Source organism: Spodoptera frugiperda, chromosome 15 (assembly GCF_023101765.2).
Source record: "Spodoptera frugiperda isolate SF20-4 chromosome 15, AGI-APGP_CSIRO_Sfru_2.0, whole genome shotgun sequence".
In the NCBI taxonomy this organism is placed as follows: Eukaryota; Metazoa; Arthropoda; class Insecta; order Lepidoptera; family Noctuidae; genus Spodoptera; species Spodoptera frugiperda.
Window position 1 is genome coordinate 833,133 of NC_064226.1, and position 14,728 is coordinate 847,860.

Below are 14,728 nucleotides of genomic sequence, written 5' to 3' on the forward strand. Positions count from 1 at the left end.
CTTTTACTTTTCCCATATTTATATTTTAATGGTTCTGTGTATTAAAGAATGCTTGCTATAAGTCATAACATACGTTGCACATCGTAAACCAGAGGCTCAACATTAGATCTATACTTCATTTCGTAGAGACATAAAATCCATACTTAATATCTAAAGCTGAAGAGTTTGTTTGTTTGTTTGAACGCGCTAATCTCCTGAATTACTGGTCCGATTTGAATAATTCTTTTTTTGGATAGCGTATTTATCGAGGAAGGCTATAGGCTATAATACTTCACGCTACGACCAATAGGAGCCGAGCAGAGCGGGTGAAACCGCGAGGGAGTAGCTATATTTAATGTCTGCCATCTCGGCGTCGATACCTGTACTTCTTTTTGCTGCTAATTCTGATAGCATGGTATAATTTGTTCGCTGGTGTGTATCACATTTCGGAGTCCGTACAGCGTTGGATTTCACCTTGCCGCCATTGTTAGTTTACGCACGGCCTGCTATTCCATCTGATTGGAAGCCACTTGATGTGTGCCGATGGGCCTTCGACACACTTCAGTTCACTCAAATCCATAGTTAGGTTTTGACCTTAAACTTTCGTCAACGTTGTAAAGATAAACATAGAAATATCTGGATTATCATTATTTAGCTTCGTCATTATTGTCTCGTGGTGCGGGTAGAGGGTATACAAAGAGTTACAGGGTACAAATTTTTTTCGATAATTACAAATCTGTTGCCTATTTTGAGGGAGGAAAATCATCCAATGACTTCTCCCGCCTTGAGTGAGGCGGGATGGAGTGTCAGACTGTTACTGACTAAAAAACACCCCGTTCCTTCTTCTGCGTTGAGCTGGAGCCCCGGTAACCTGTTACGTTGTCCGCAGCTCCGGAACAAATCTGTTGCCTAAAAGTTTAAAAATCTCAGTACCTACTCGATGTACAAAATTAAATCTTGAGTGTCGAAGTAGTGACACAGTCTCAGTCGTAACATCAACATCATCCCGTCAACATAAACACTGATTACTGTAACATGGAATCTCATAACTTATTAATTACGATACGTTGTAATCATTGAATCAACCTGTCATTGAGAACACTTAAACAATAAACTTCTGTCTCATGCATCATGAATTTGTCATTACACAATACAGCATTCTATTCAGTTGAAAAATATGTTGATATCTTCATCATTGGTAGATAATTAATGAGCGTCCATTTTAGCAAAATTAATTTTGGACAAACTAGATGCATTTTGGATAATTAATTGGTTCACAAATTGAATGGTTGGTCAAACGAGTTGAGTTGATTTATAGTAGCTGAGGATTACGAATGACAGATGGGTGTTCTAGATTAGATTGGCCATATACCTATGTAACCTATCCACACTGCCACTCGTGAGATCTAACTGCCGTACTTAGAGATATTTAATGATTACTTAAACTATTCCTTATTAACGACTTTGCTCCGAAAACAATTGCTAAGGACCGGGTTGAGTAATCATTAAATTAATCTGAGTACTGCAGTAAGTCTGTGAGTTCAAACTATGATAATATGTCTGCTAGTTATTTCCAACAATCGAAATAGTGTGTAAATATTTTTTCTCAGCGGATTGGTATGGCGGCGGCGGTGTAATGTAAATGTGAAGGTTTGGTCAACATTTCACGAACCACGCGCCAAGGGCCGCGCCCTCGTCCCACCACGACCGCAGCAGGGCTGACCCTTTGGTATCTGTATTTTTACCGACTTCATTTTATTTAATTTTTTTTTTCATACAAACAGATGCTCCGAGATGAATAGACACAAATTCTCAATGTTTCTGACAGTGTCTTGGGATATATTCTCAACCAACATTAGAGATATTTATAAATCGATGAATTTATTGATTTTTTGCCAATATGAAGTTGCTTATAGGATACGAAACATAAAAAGAATACAATTTGAGTTACATTAATAGTTTCAAAGCATACCTATCTAACTGATTGGACAGACTCTTAAGCTTTAGTAAATTGATCTACATATAAGATGACAACCCTAACAAGACATAAGGTGTCACATTATCGGATATTTGGCTTGTGGTTTATCGATACTGTGAAAATTAAATATTGTGTGTCAACGCACACGCACAACACTGCTTACTTAGGATTTCTCGAAATCGTGAGCAAAGGATCAAAGGTTTTATTATACCTAACTAGAATACGACCTTTTCTTTAGATAACAGCCAATTGTTTTGTTTGATAAGGGCAGTTATTATAAATAGGTTAAGCTTGTAAATCTGAAAGTGTCTATACGACCTTAAATATCTAAAATAAGGTATATTTTTACAGAAACCTAACAACGATGAAATTATCTTAGCCAGAAACGCGAAATAGAGGTAGACAAAACAGTTGACACACTCAAAAATAAACCTAACAATTTTTCTCCGCTAGTTTAGAAATACATACAAAACCACACAAACCATAAATCACATATTTGAATAAAGATTTCCATAACAATGTGGGACTTTCATCCTCCACTTGAGACGGTCCACCACGGGCCGTCGTGGGACCCGGTGCCTTGTGAAAGCAGACGCGCCCATTCGAGAAAGTCATCGGCCACCTCTTGATCGTGTATCAACCACTTATAATTGTTACGTTAAATAAATGTTATGACATTTTAACCTTTTTCATTCTTTGTGTGGTTTTGATCAGCTGTCATTATCTTTTTGGTTTTGTGTTGTTATGTTTGGGTGATGATTACGTTACTTTTATCTGTACGCTTAATACGAGTTTGTTTGACGTTTAACGAGATTGAAACGAGAGCGCGTTCGACACTCTGATTGGTTGGTTCATTAGCTCCGGCCAATCAGAACGCCGAACGCGCTTTTGTTTCGTTTTCGTTCAGATGTTTTAGAGATGTTTTATTGAGTAAGGAAAGGATTTTAATAGCTTATTGTAAATAGCAGTCTGTGTCCTTGGTCGAGTGGTTGAATGTTGCATTGACTGCACGGTTGGCGCGGAGGCTAGGTATTCGATTCCCGCACGGAACAACTCTTTGTGTGATCCACAAATTATTGTTCTGGGTCTGGATGTCATGTGTATCTATGTGAAGTTGTATGTTTGTAAACGTACCCTGTATCGTACAGGAAAAAATACTAGTATGGGATAACGTTATTTAAAAAAATATGCAACAACCGAGCAAGTGCCTTTTGCTCTTGGGTCCAACCAAGTAACATTGTTTGTTTTGACTACTAAAAATCTTAGTGTTCATATTGCACTGAATTTGAAAAATATATCCAACTGATTTAGCATCTTAATCCAGTGCTAACTGTACCTACATCTTAATATAATAGGCTCTCCATCATACATAAGTCGTAATTAAATTTTACTTAATATTCGTCGTTGAGTTCTGATTTATTTTTTCCATATTTTAGCTCGGCGCGCGCCATGACAAATTGCCTGATAGCGAACATCGTGCAGTGCACGCAACCGCGTGATTGAGCAGTGTTTATGAATTCATTTGATTTTTCAATTAGACGATACTTAATTACCTATTACTATTACAATTCAAACATTCCTCTCTTCATCTGTGTTGTGATCTTACTTATGGTTTCGATATCATTATTGAAATTAATTGGTGGATCCGACAAAGAGTTATTCTGTGCGAGAATCGAACCTGTTGCACGTTGAACGGCAACTAGTTGCCGAGGTACTGCGCCAACCGTGCAGTTAACCAACTAGAACATTCCAAACTTTCAATTAAATTAGTCCAAAACTTCCAGTGGCAAAATATGCTTTTGGTTTTGTTACGTTACTTTATCGAATTAAGTCTTTGACTGCCAATAGATTGAAGGCAAATCCTACGCTAACGTCGGTCACCGGTGACCACCACGGCGTTTAAAGTGTTACTTGTATTATTTTCATCTTAAATCAGGTTTTATAAGTACTGAGGTCACTAATCACGTAACATTTCTAACTGGCCAATCACGAAGCCCTATTCGAAATTTAAACAAAATATCAGCACTTTCCTACAGCTAATGTATCAGCATTATGGCGCACACTTTCTCGATACAATTTTAAGTAAACACAAACACGGACAAACAGACATGGCTGTTACGATTTCTCTCTCAATTGAAATTGTTACGGTAATTTGTTTGTTGTTGATTAACGGTAATTTGCCAAGTCGGTATCTGTGTTATGAATATATTGAAGAAAATGGTTTAATGGGAACCTTACTTTAATAGAAAGATACATATGTAGATTTACTAGGTAAGCTAGATGTGTCGGCTAGTGTAGTACTTTGTGATAGCATTATAGTCTTATACTTTTATTATACCAACTAGCTTCCGCCCGCGACTCCGTCCGCGTGGATGTCGGTCTTCGCGTGGATGTCGGTCTTCGCGTGGATATCGGTCTTCGCGTGGATGTTTTATTTCTCCATTTTTTACCCCGTTCCTACTTCTGCTTTTCGAGCCGGAGCCCCGGTAAACCCGCTAGGTAGTCCGCAGCTCCGGATCAGGCATCAGCCCTACTGGGCCCCTGTGATGGTCTGATGGCTCTTGGAGGCGCGCGCGGAGCACAAAGCGTCCCACGCACGGGTCTGGTTCTGGTTGGGCGGCGAGCTACCCTTGCTCGCCGTCCGCAAACCCGCACTTAAGATCGTCGCGCGATCCCCGACGCCCGGATTCGCGACGGCTGGGGCGTGAGGAGGTTTGTTCTCTCACGCGCCCCGCCTCCTCCTCCAATTAATTTTTTCAATATTTTCAACGTACAGAATTGACCCTTCTTCAGATTTATTATATGTATAGATAAAACTACATACCTATAACTACTATAATTAATAATACCTATACCTATAATTAATATAAACTTACGCCTTTAACTCTTAATATAAACTAAGTGTAATTCATGTATATCTTTGGTGTTTCTGTACCGATTTCTATGATTCTTTTTATTAAATAGGTAATAATGTAAACATTTTTTAATAGGAATGAATGAGTGTTATAAACGTAAAATAGGTAGACAAATATAATCAGAAAGCTCCGAACTGCTAAGCTTCGGGAGTTATACGTGTTATTGTGGGTCAACCATAAGAGATAGACATTTGCTGTCGCTGGAATATTTTGTACAGCATTTTATGGCGAACACTTTCGTCGATACATTATTTCTAAGTATCTTTAAACATTAAGGCTGCACACGGACCGACGCTTAAAAAATGGAGTGTTCCGGTTTTCCCAACTTTCCCTTCACTGCTCTGCTCCTATTAATCGTACGTGATGAAAAGTTTGTAACCTGCCCAGGAGTATGAAAAACAATTGTACCAAGTTTGGTTGAAAGTCGGTACCTGTGTTATGAATATATTGAAGAAAATGGTTTAATGGGAACCTTAATTTATTAGAAAGATACATATGTAGATCTACTAGGTAAGCTAGATGCTGATTTGTGATAGCGTTATAGTCTTATACTTATTATATAAAACTGAAGAGCTTGTTTGTTTGAACGCACTAATCTATGGAACTACTGACCCGATTTGAAAAAATGTTTTTGCATCGGATAGTCCATTTGTTCAAGAAAGGTATCGCAGTTAAACTGCCCATATACCTATAAGATACACAGGAACTTTTTCGATAATTTCCTATTTAAGATTAAACTTAGAAATAAATACTTTTCAAAATCTTCCTTTAAACACCAAACGACATAATTTATTCAACAGTTTTATTACTAAGTCAAACTTTCATCTGACCTCAACTATTTATTAATAGGTAGTATATAAACATGTAAAACGACATTAACATTACTGTTCATTAAGCTAAGATGTTACGGCACAACATATAAATAAGGATTTAATGTGATGGAGTATCAACCAATCAATTATAATAGAAAATTTTACGTCGGACGTAAAAGTTAAGCTACCAGAAGCGACACTTTGTAGCAGCCGATACATGGTGGTTGATACTTTAATAGGCTATAAAAACCCTTGGATAACACCTTAAGCCTTTGATTACCAAGAAGTTACTGATTGATATTGACACCAATAGTAATTAATTTATTTTTATGACAGTAATGTTGATAATTATCTATTTCAAATGGTTTTACGACATTGTTTAAGCCTACATCGATCCTTTTCTGTAAGAACTTTTCGTTTAGTATTCTCTAACAATTCAACACCCTTAATATATTTTTGAAAAGGGTATAGGGCGCTAGTAAATAATCCACCCGGGCACCGCTCGTGCAAAAAAGTTTCATAAACTTGAGTGCGTAACTAACCAACTAAATAAGCTATTTACCTTCTAATATACATAGGTAGATATTACTTTCAGTCATAAATTAACAAGAGATTATATGGCGCTGCGCTGCTCCTGATACTAAGGGTTATAGCCCAGGTATTAAAAACCTGGATGACCAGCCAATTTCTAACTATGAAGGAGAAACGCATATAACTTTCATAAACTAATAGACGCAAGCGCAGTTTATCGTTAAATATTATACGCTTTTCTCTCGCACAATGTCGGTTAGACCGCAGAATGTGACACGCGTGGCCATAACATCTTTGTAGCGGGAAAACTGGGAACTAATATATGTTCCATTTGACAGCTGTCAGTTGAGAAACTCTTCAATAGACTTTCAACCTTGTAACTCAAGTATAAGGTTGCTATTCGATTGAAGAGTTTTGACAGTTCTTGTTTGATGTGCACAAGTGGCGCCACCATAGTTTTTAAAGTAAATTACACAGTGCAATGTGTATTTTCCAATATGTTTGTGACCACTGACTACTGACGGACAGTTTGAGGCTGTTTACAGGGAAAGCTGTCTGTGGCTTTTTGAGTGACATGCCAATAAATACACAACAATGTTTGGTTATTTGAATACAATGGTTTTGGTGTTGGTAGCTGAAATTACTTTTACACCTGATTCTGTGTGTCACCTATTTAAATGACAATTTTATCAACACAGGTTCAGCAATTTTAGTGTAGTAGTTCCTTGATCACTAACTATAAGAGTAATTTTAAAAAAACTTGAGCTTATCTGCCCCGTATTCTATAAACGAGATCCTAGAATAGAAGCTTTAAAAAATAGAGACATTATTTTTGGTTATCTGTTGGTTTGTGAAGTTTCAATAACCGTTCTTTTATAAAATAATATGTAGTGCAATGTTTGCGCAAGAGTGCGTATGTATGGCGATGTGAGACGACTGGCATTGTCTCAGTGGGTCAGAGCGCATAAATATGTAAATATTATAAACCGAGGCTGAGCTTATGGTCATTCATGTTCGTTAGATCTTAGGGATTAACTTCAACTTACTATAATAATGTGAACCTATTGTAATAAGTCAGTATTGTATATTATCTTTGAATAATTTAAAAGAAAGGTACAAATCTGTAGAAATTGCTACAAGATTCGGTACAATGGATGCGGTAAGTAGCGTAAGTACGCACGCACTCATATACACAGCTTAGTATGAGTTTGCTTTACGTTTAAAGTAATCGAAACTAGAGCGCGTTCGGCGCGCTGATTGGCGGGCTCAAATAAACTAACCAATCATAGCTAAGGGTGCTGATTGCCAAACAAGAAGACACTGTTAGGATTTAGGAACATCTTCAAGAATTTGCTGATTGTGTGATGACTATGTAGTCAATAACAATGTAGAATAATGCTCTGATTAAGCCTTTACCTGTAGTTTGGTTAATAGGTATTTAGGGCAGGTAATTGCAACAGGTGCACACGAAACACAACGCAGTATCAACTTAGTTATTAATACCTACATGTCGTAATGTTTCCACTAAATTGAAGTAATCGATTTCATAAACAAAACAATACAATAATACGTACTAAAAAAAAAGAACATGTCGACACAATACATTTAATCGTACAAATATTTGGTTTCACTTTTTAAAGTTGTGCCACAAAACGTGATGATGGCGCGCGTTCAGACAAACCGACTGAACACAATATACTATTATTATAAAAATGTCTGCCGACGCACTCGAGATCAATGCAACCATTACGGTAACCAAACAAAAACAACGGCGCCATTGAACGTAACAAGCAAGGCTCGGCGGCAAACCACTGTCGCTATCTACGAAATAATACACACAAACATACACACGCCACACCCTAAATGGCCAATCAACCTTCCCTCTCTACCAATAAAGCCCATTATCGTGAATCATTACGTTTTATAGCAGCAAACGTGAATTCGCACCACATACTCCCATTTGATAAGACACCAAACCACTTTCGAACTTAGTTAACTTTCTAAGTTAATAAAAATACTATAACAGGTGCTTATAAGGTAAAGGTAAACTCTTCAGTTATTAATAACTGGCTGCGTTTCTCTGGCTAGGTGTTGCCAATAAATAATTACTATTCGCTTTTATGTGACTAATAGATTGTATCGCCGCTGACGTATCGCGATGAAAAGCCGAGAGAGAGCCTCTTTGAGTTAGAATGAAAACAGCAACAGGAGAGGACTAGTAATTATAGTTTATTTCTAATGTATTGAATGTTGGCGTAAGCATCAAGAGAGAAATTGCCTGCTGCCGAGAAAACGGGCCGCAATGAGAGACATTTGCAAAATGCGCCGCTTTTACTGTGCGATGAATTCCTCGGAGCGAGATGTTGCATCGATTTGTCTATTGCAATCTGATAACTCCCATCACGATGTTTGCAGTTTGTAAGTTTGTAAGTCTAGGCAACACAGAATCATTCGGCGACCTCGCCGTCACTCCATTACCTGTATTAGCTAAATATTTATTCTGTTAACTTCACATGGTCCAAGGATGCTAGCCATTTATTGCGCAACCGCATAAGTAATCCATTCAGTAAGGTATCCATGTTTGGTGTTGATCGCTTTGAGAATGTGGGACACTCTGCTAATGGTATTTAGTTGAGTCATGTCCTTAATTAATAGGCCGACTATAGAAGTTAAGATAACACCAAATTAGTATGTAGTGAACCTACGATTTTCAATTAATTTACTTACTTCTCGCTGGCTGCCTCGTTGATCGAGTGGTTGCAAGTGCAAGGGGCAAGGAGTCTCGGGTTCAATTCCCGGGTCGGGCGAAGTATTGCTTTGCTGTTATCGGATTTTCGAAAATTTCTCAGTAGTAGCATGGAGTCTAGAACTGTGCCCGGTATATGACGAAAGGCTCACCACCTATTACATGGGACTTTACAACATAGATTGTAAAAAGTGGGTGTACATTGTACAGTGGCATTACGTGCCATAATATGCACCTCTGCCTACCCCATCGGGGATAAAAGGCTTGACGATGTAAAAAAATACATACTTGTGAATGTTCATCCCAGATCGTCTATTAAGCGACATAGGTACACAGGACAAATTAGCCATCTACAAGTCTATCTTACAAGCTTTACCTAATGTCCCATGAAAGTGAAACCACTTTCTCAAGTAGCTCCGCAGCAGGTCTGCCCAGAGCCAGGTCGTTTAGATTGATGATGTGTTCATACTAGTATGAGTCACCATCGCGAACGTATTTGCAATGGACCGATATGGGTAAACTGACTAACAAGTGTTGTAAAGTAGTTAAAGCTGTACATTTTGTTGATTGCATAGCAATGTAATATATGTAGGTATGGTAGAAGATTATGTACTAGACGCAAAAGGAATAAATAGAGAGTGAGCGTTAATCAGATTAAAGAGAAGAGTAAGAATTAGTAAGAATTTGGAATTGTAGCAGTACTTAGGAAGAAATGAAAACTTGACTAGAATACTTACCTCATTATTGACTATGCTGAGTATTCTCGATTTTGATATTCAGACTGTAGAAAGTTGATTAAGCTTAGAAATGATGGACAACATAGAATAATCCACGAATAATCTGTATTTTGAATTTTTTAATTGCCAGTCTTTGCCAGCCTACAAATCTACTTATATAATTTGCACCACAGCTCAATAATCACTGTTATATGTATTAACTAAAAACCGAACCCAGGAAATACAAGAACAAATCAGTTAGGTCCAGACAGTTTCTTACAACGTGCGCCGTCACAGGTGCCTTCAGCCCGGATACGAACCGCAACTTTATGACGAGAATAAATTGAATCGCATACTTGCGCATACGCATACAAACAATCTTATATATTTGTAAATATATTAAATAACATTCACATGTGTGTCGTTGGTGTTGTCGCATCATTCTTAATGTTTACGTGCTGAAAATTTGTTCAGACTCAAAATGGAGAAATATAGTTTGTTTTTATTGGTTATTGTTACATTGCTTTTTTAACTCTTTGTTTTTCTTATTGTGAATGTGTGTTACCATGTCAAGTTTGTAATAGTGCCAGTATACTGACATTTATAGGTGGTAATTGTTTCACGAATAAACGAAAGGATAGTAAAGTAAAAGATATTCTATTTTACAACTAGAAATGACTAAGCACGATTCTTGAGCTACATTTCTTACATTTCCGGATGCTTGCAAAATAATTCAATATTATTTTGAATTCAAATAACGGCTATCTAACGGGCAGGTCATAATCCATATCCATTGTCATAGTGATATTCAAACAATGCCCCACAAGTAGGTAGCCAGCTCCTCACATGTGTAGGGGGCGCCATTGTCCGGCTTGTGCAATGCGCCGGCGCAGGAAATGGAGCGCGACGCAGAAGCTGCGGCGTCGCGGCTCGATACACAACACACACACACACTGAACTATTTACTTGTAGAAGGTAGATCACACATCATCGCTGATTTTGTTTTTTTCATTAAAATCACACACACACACACATGCGTATGTTTGTAAGATTAATGTGTGCAGAGCAATGTTAACGCGGTTCTCCCAAACAAGGCATTGTGATAAGTTTATCGACTGTGTTAACTGGCTATCTGAGAAAAAGTAGAAGAAAATTGAAATGTTGCAACTGAAGAGTTTATTGATGTTGTATACTTGTATAGCTATAGTAGTAGTAGCTACTTGAAGAATACAATTGAAACCTTGGATATTTCCTATTGTGATAGGCAAAAATGTTTTGTTTACTGGTAAGACCATAAGTTTGTACACTTGTATCTTGTATGGCTATAAATGAATGCCGGTGTCTGTGTTTCCTGAAGGGTATAACCTGGGTGTCTACAACGCCCGAGTGAATAGGTTTCCAATTTGCATACGTGCTCCATCGTATGACGCATCATCACTTACCACCAGGCGAGATAGCGAACAAACGTCAACCCATCAAATATAAAAACAATGAATGAAATTTTACCAAGGATTCTATGGTAGCTACCTACTGTATTTTATACGAAGTTAGTGCAACTAGACAGCACGTCTACAAACTCAACATCCTTGTTAAAAACACGATCATTCGAAATGTCTTTCACCTAGCAAATAGTTTGCAGTTTCGTGGGAACTCTCCGCCGGCGCAGCTATGTGGCAGATGAGATCGTATGACGCGAGCTGCGCGCACGCACTTCAATCCTCAATCACTACTGGTCAGTACCGGCTGTTAGGCTGTTACACTGGAATGTGTTATCGATCGTGTTCACTGGCCAGTCGCCACTGATAACGGAAGATGTGTGAGACCAATAGAGCGGAACTGCTGGTAATTCGACCGGATCTTTTTGTAAAAAAGTCGGTGTAGGATTTTTATGATATCAATATCTGTGACGATGTTTTTTTTTCGCAAAATTTTTTGCACTTTTTTTCTGTATATCTTAGTGACCTTGTTATTTGTATGTTAAGATTTGTTTTACAAGTTCAAATGACATTAAAAGCACTAAAATTGATTGATTGATTGATAGGCACTGATACGTATAATTTTTTATGCTGTTTAAGTGTAGATATAATTTAATGGAGTAAGAATTACTAATATGGTAATTCTATATAACTTAAACAACAATATTAATCTGAAATAAATAAAACTTGATTAAAAATCCGTACCCTAATTAAACTTAATCCTAACTTGTCCAAGACTAGTTAGAAACATAGCTAAATAATTTAAACTGCAAGTTAAAACAAAGTAAGCTACATGTTTACTGTGTGTAGCAGACAGTTGAAAATGGTCACGTTTCTAAAACCACAAATCAGTAAAAAATGGGGGCAATGAGTGCGAAGCGGACTAGATGTGATTACTTTACTTATTCTTAACTTAGTATTAAGTGAAGGATTATACTACTTATTTTGTAAGGTATTAATATGACATAAAGTCACGCCTTTTACACTCTGAGAGGGCAGGCAGAGGAAAACGTATAATATATTATGAAACCCAAGTATTAGAGGGGGTGAACCCCATTACCATATATCGGGCGTAATTCCAAACAGTATACATTTGACTGCACAATTGGTGCAGTGGCTGGGCAAGCGACTGCCGGGCCACGTGTAGCTGGTCCGATTCCCGCACGGACCAACTCTTTGCGAGATCCACAAATTTTTATTTCGGGTCTGGGTATCATGTGTATGTGAACTTGTATGTTTGTAAACGCACCCACAACACAGGAGAAAACCCTAATGTGTAATGGGGCAGCGTTTAGAAATTACCGAGATCGTCAACATTTAAATATTTAAGTTGTAATTATACCTATACAATGTGATAGGGGCGAGACTTCTAACCCGTTAAGGCTGAATACTACATCTAATTTTATCGACAAAAGTCCTGGGTCGAAGGGGTCGAATCCCCTCCCCCTAAAAATTATGGCTATTTTAATATTTTTTTTACTTTTTTTGATATCAAAGGTTGTATGCGTCGTAGAAACAAAAAAAAGACGACAAACGTTAGCTAATAACCTTGGCTAACTAATTCATTACTTTTTTCATATGTTTGATAATGTTTTGGTGAGAAAAAAAAATCATTTGTGAATTATTCTTACCGAAAAAATCACTATTTTGCAATATTTTCAATTAGGGGTTCAACCCCCTATATTATTTTTTTTGTCGATAAAATTAGATGTAGTACTCAGTCTTAACGGGTTAGAAGTCCCACCCCTATCACATTGTATAAAATAATATAGGATAGATTGCGTGTTTATCCAACATAACGTGTGAGTAAATAACTAAAATAATCAATTTATTTTCGTGCAACGGAAGAAATATTTATTAAAAAAAAACATTAGTTTATTCAGAAGAAGCTGCAGTTAAATATTTAATTGTTTAAAATTAGGATATATTTTAGAAAACGTGATTTATTGCTTGATTTAATTACCAATATGAAACTCGTTATTTATTGAGTCTAATTTAAAAGCCATTAAGTGAAAATATTTTATCGAATATATCATTTATAATTAAGGTCTTAAATGTTTGCAGCGTTTAGTATACCTTGATTTTATTCTGTTATTTGAGCAAAGACCCGCCGCACTCTCAGACATTTAAATGAGTACTTAAACTAATCCTTAATAATGATTACTAAAGCTAATCCTTAATAACGATTTTGTCCCAAAAACAATTGCCAGGAATTGGGTTAAGTTATCATTAATAAAGACTTTGAGTACGGTATTTAGTCACCTTTCTGGCATAGTGAACTACAGAACAGAGAGACCCCAAAAAATTAACCTACATCGGAAAACTTGATACGAAGTATATAGAGAATATTGAGTTTTCCTCCTAAATATTTCATAACAGTTATAGATGAAAAATATTATAAAAAAATAAGACAATCAGTTCGTTCGTCGACCTATTCCCTTAAGTACATTCAAAGCATATTAGTAATGGTCACTGAGTTCTCTGACCATTAAAACGGCATCTGTGTCGTCAGCAGCGGAAGCTATGCGCCTGCGCAGGTCGCTTCCCGCCATTACCGATCGCCACGCTCAATTGGCCACCACGCCATCTATCGGTGATTTTCTTGAGGCAAAATGAAAATTTTTATGAAAATGTTTAAATTGTAGTTTTTATTAGTTAAGTATTTATTCACAAAGGTGTTTGTTTTTATTTAAGTCCTAATATTATAAGATGTTTTACAAACTCCGCATTTCACAAAAGCCAAAGTTAAACTCTAATAAATTTTAATTACGTGTCGAAACTATAAAACGTAGATACATACATATAAATATACCTACTACAATTTCCGCTGTTTCCGTACTTTTCAAATACAAACACTATTATAATAATAATATTATTCATGACATTGAAGTTTGGCACGAACGTAAAATTTTGCTACATAGTTAAAATTCTACTCACGATATAAGTACATATATAGCCATGTAAACAGACTACACATCAACCTATACAAAACCAGTTTATTATGGTCCCGCTTTGTAAGATCTGTCCGCACATTCATAGGTCAGCTTATACTGGGTGCATACCTTGATGTGTACTCCCGTGTGTACTTACTACGGAAGAGTGATATTCGCTGCGCATGATCATGTTTTGCCAGCATACATTACTATGCTTATTATTAGATTACATTCGGTTACGGAAGCCAGACTATACTGGTAGAATTTTGATTGAATAGAGAAATATGTGAAGAAAACTAATGCGAATATACAAACAAATCATTTCAACCTATCTTTTTTCCTACCTATCTAACCATCGGGGTCTGAAAATCCACTTAAGGAACTTGGCTTGAAAAGTAGGTGCTTATTTGATCCCCGAGAAAATAGGTATATATTTTATAAATTGTAAATTACGAATGCTTTCTTTATAATAGTGGGTGGGTTAATAACATATACAATCTACAATTTTAACTAAACATATTGCAATTTTTCCGTGAAATTAAACATATATGCAATTATGTAAAACAGACCTGAATTTCTACCATAGTGTACTTCACCAACTTTCAATTGTAAATTAAAATTATACATGCAGATTTCCTACGAG

The 14,728-nt window shown here is 36.7% G+C and overlaps 1 protein-coding gene across 3 annotated transcripts in view; it reads right to left on the reverse strand.

Moving 5' to 3' along the window:
• The window catches only part of LOC118271800 (uncharacterized), a 137,899-nt gene that overhangs the window by 95,117 nt on the left and 28,054 nt on the right, over positions 1-14,728 (reverse strand). The gene's annotated exons all lie outside the window — the stretch shown is intronic.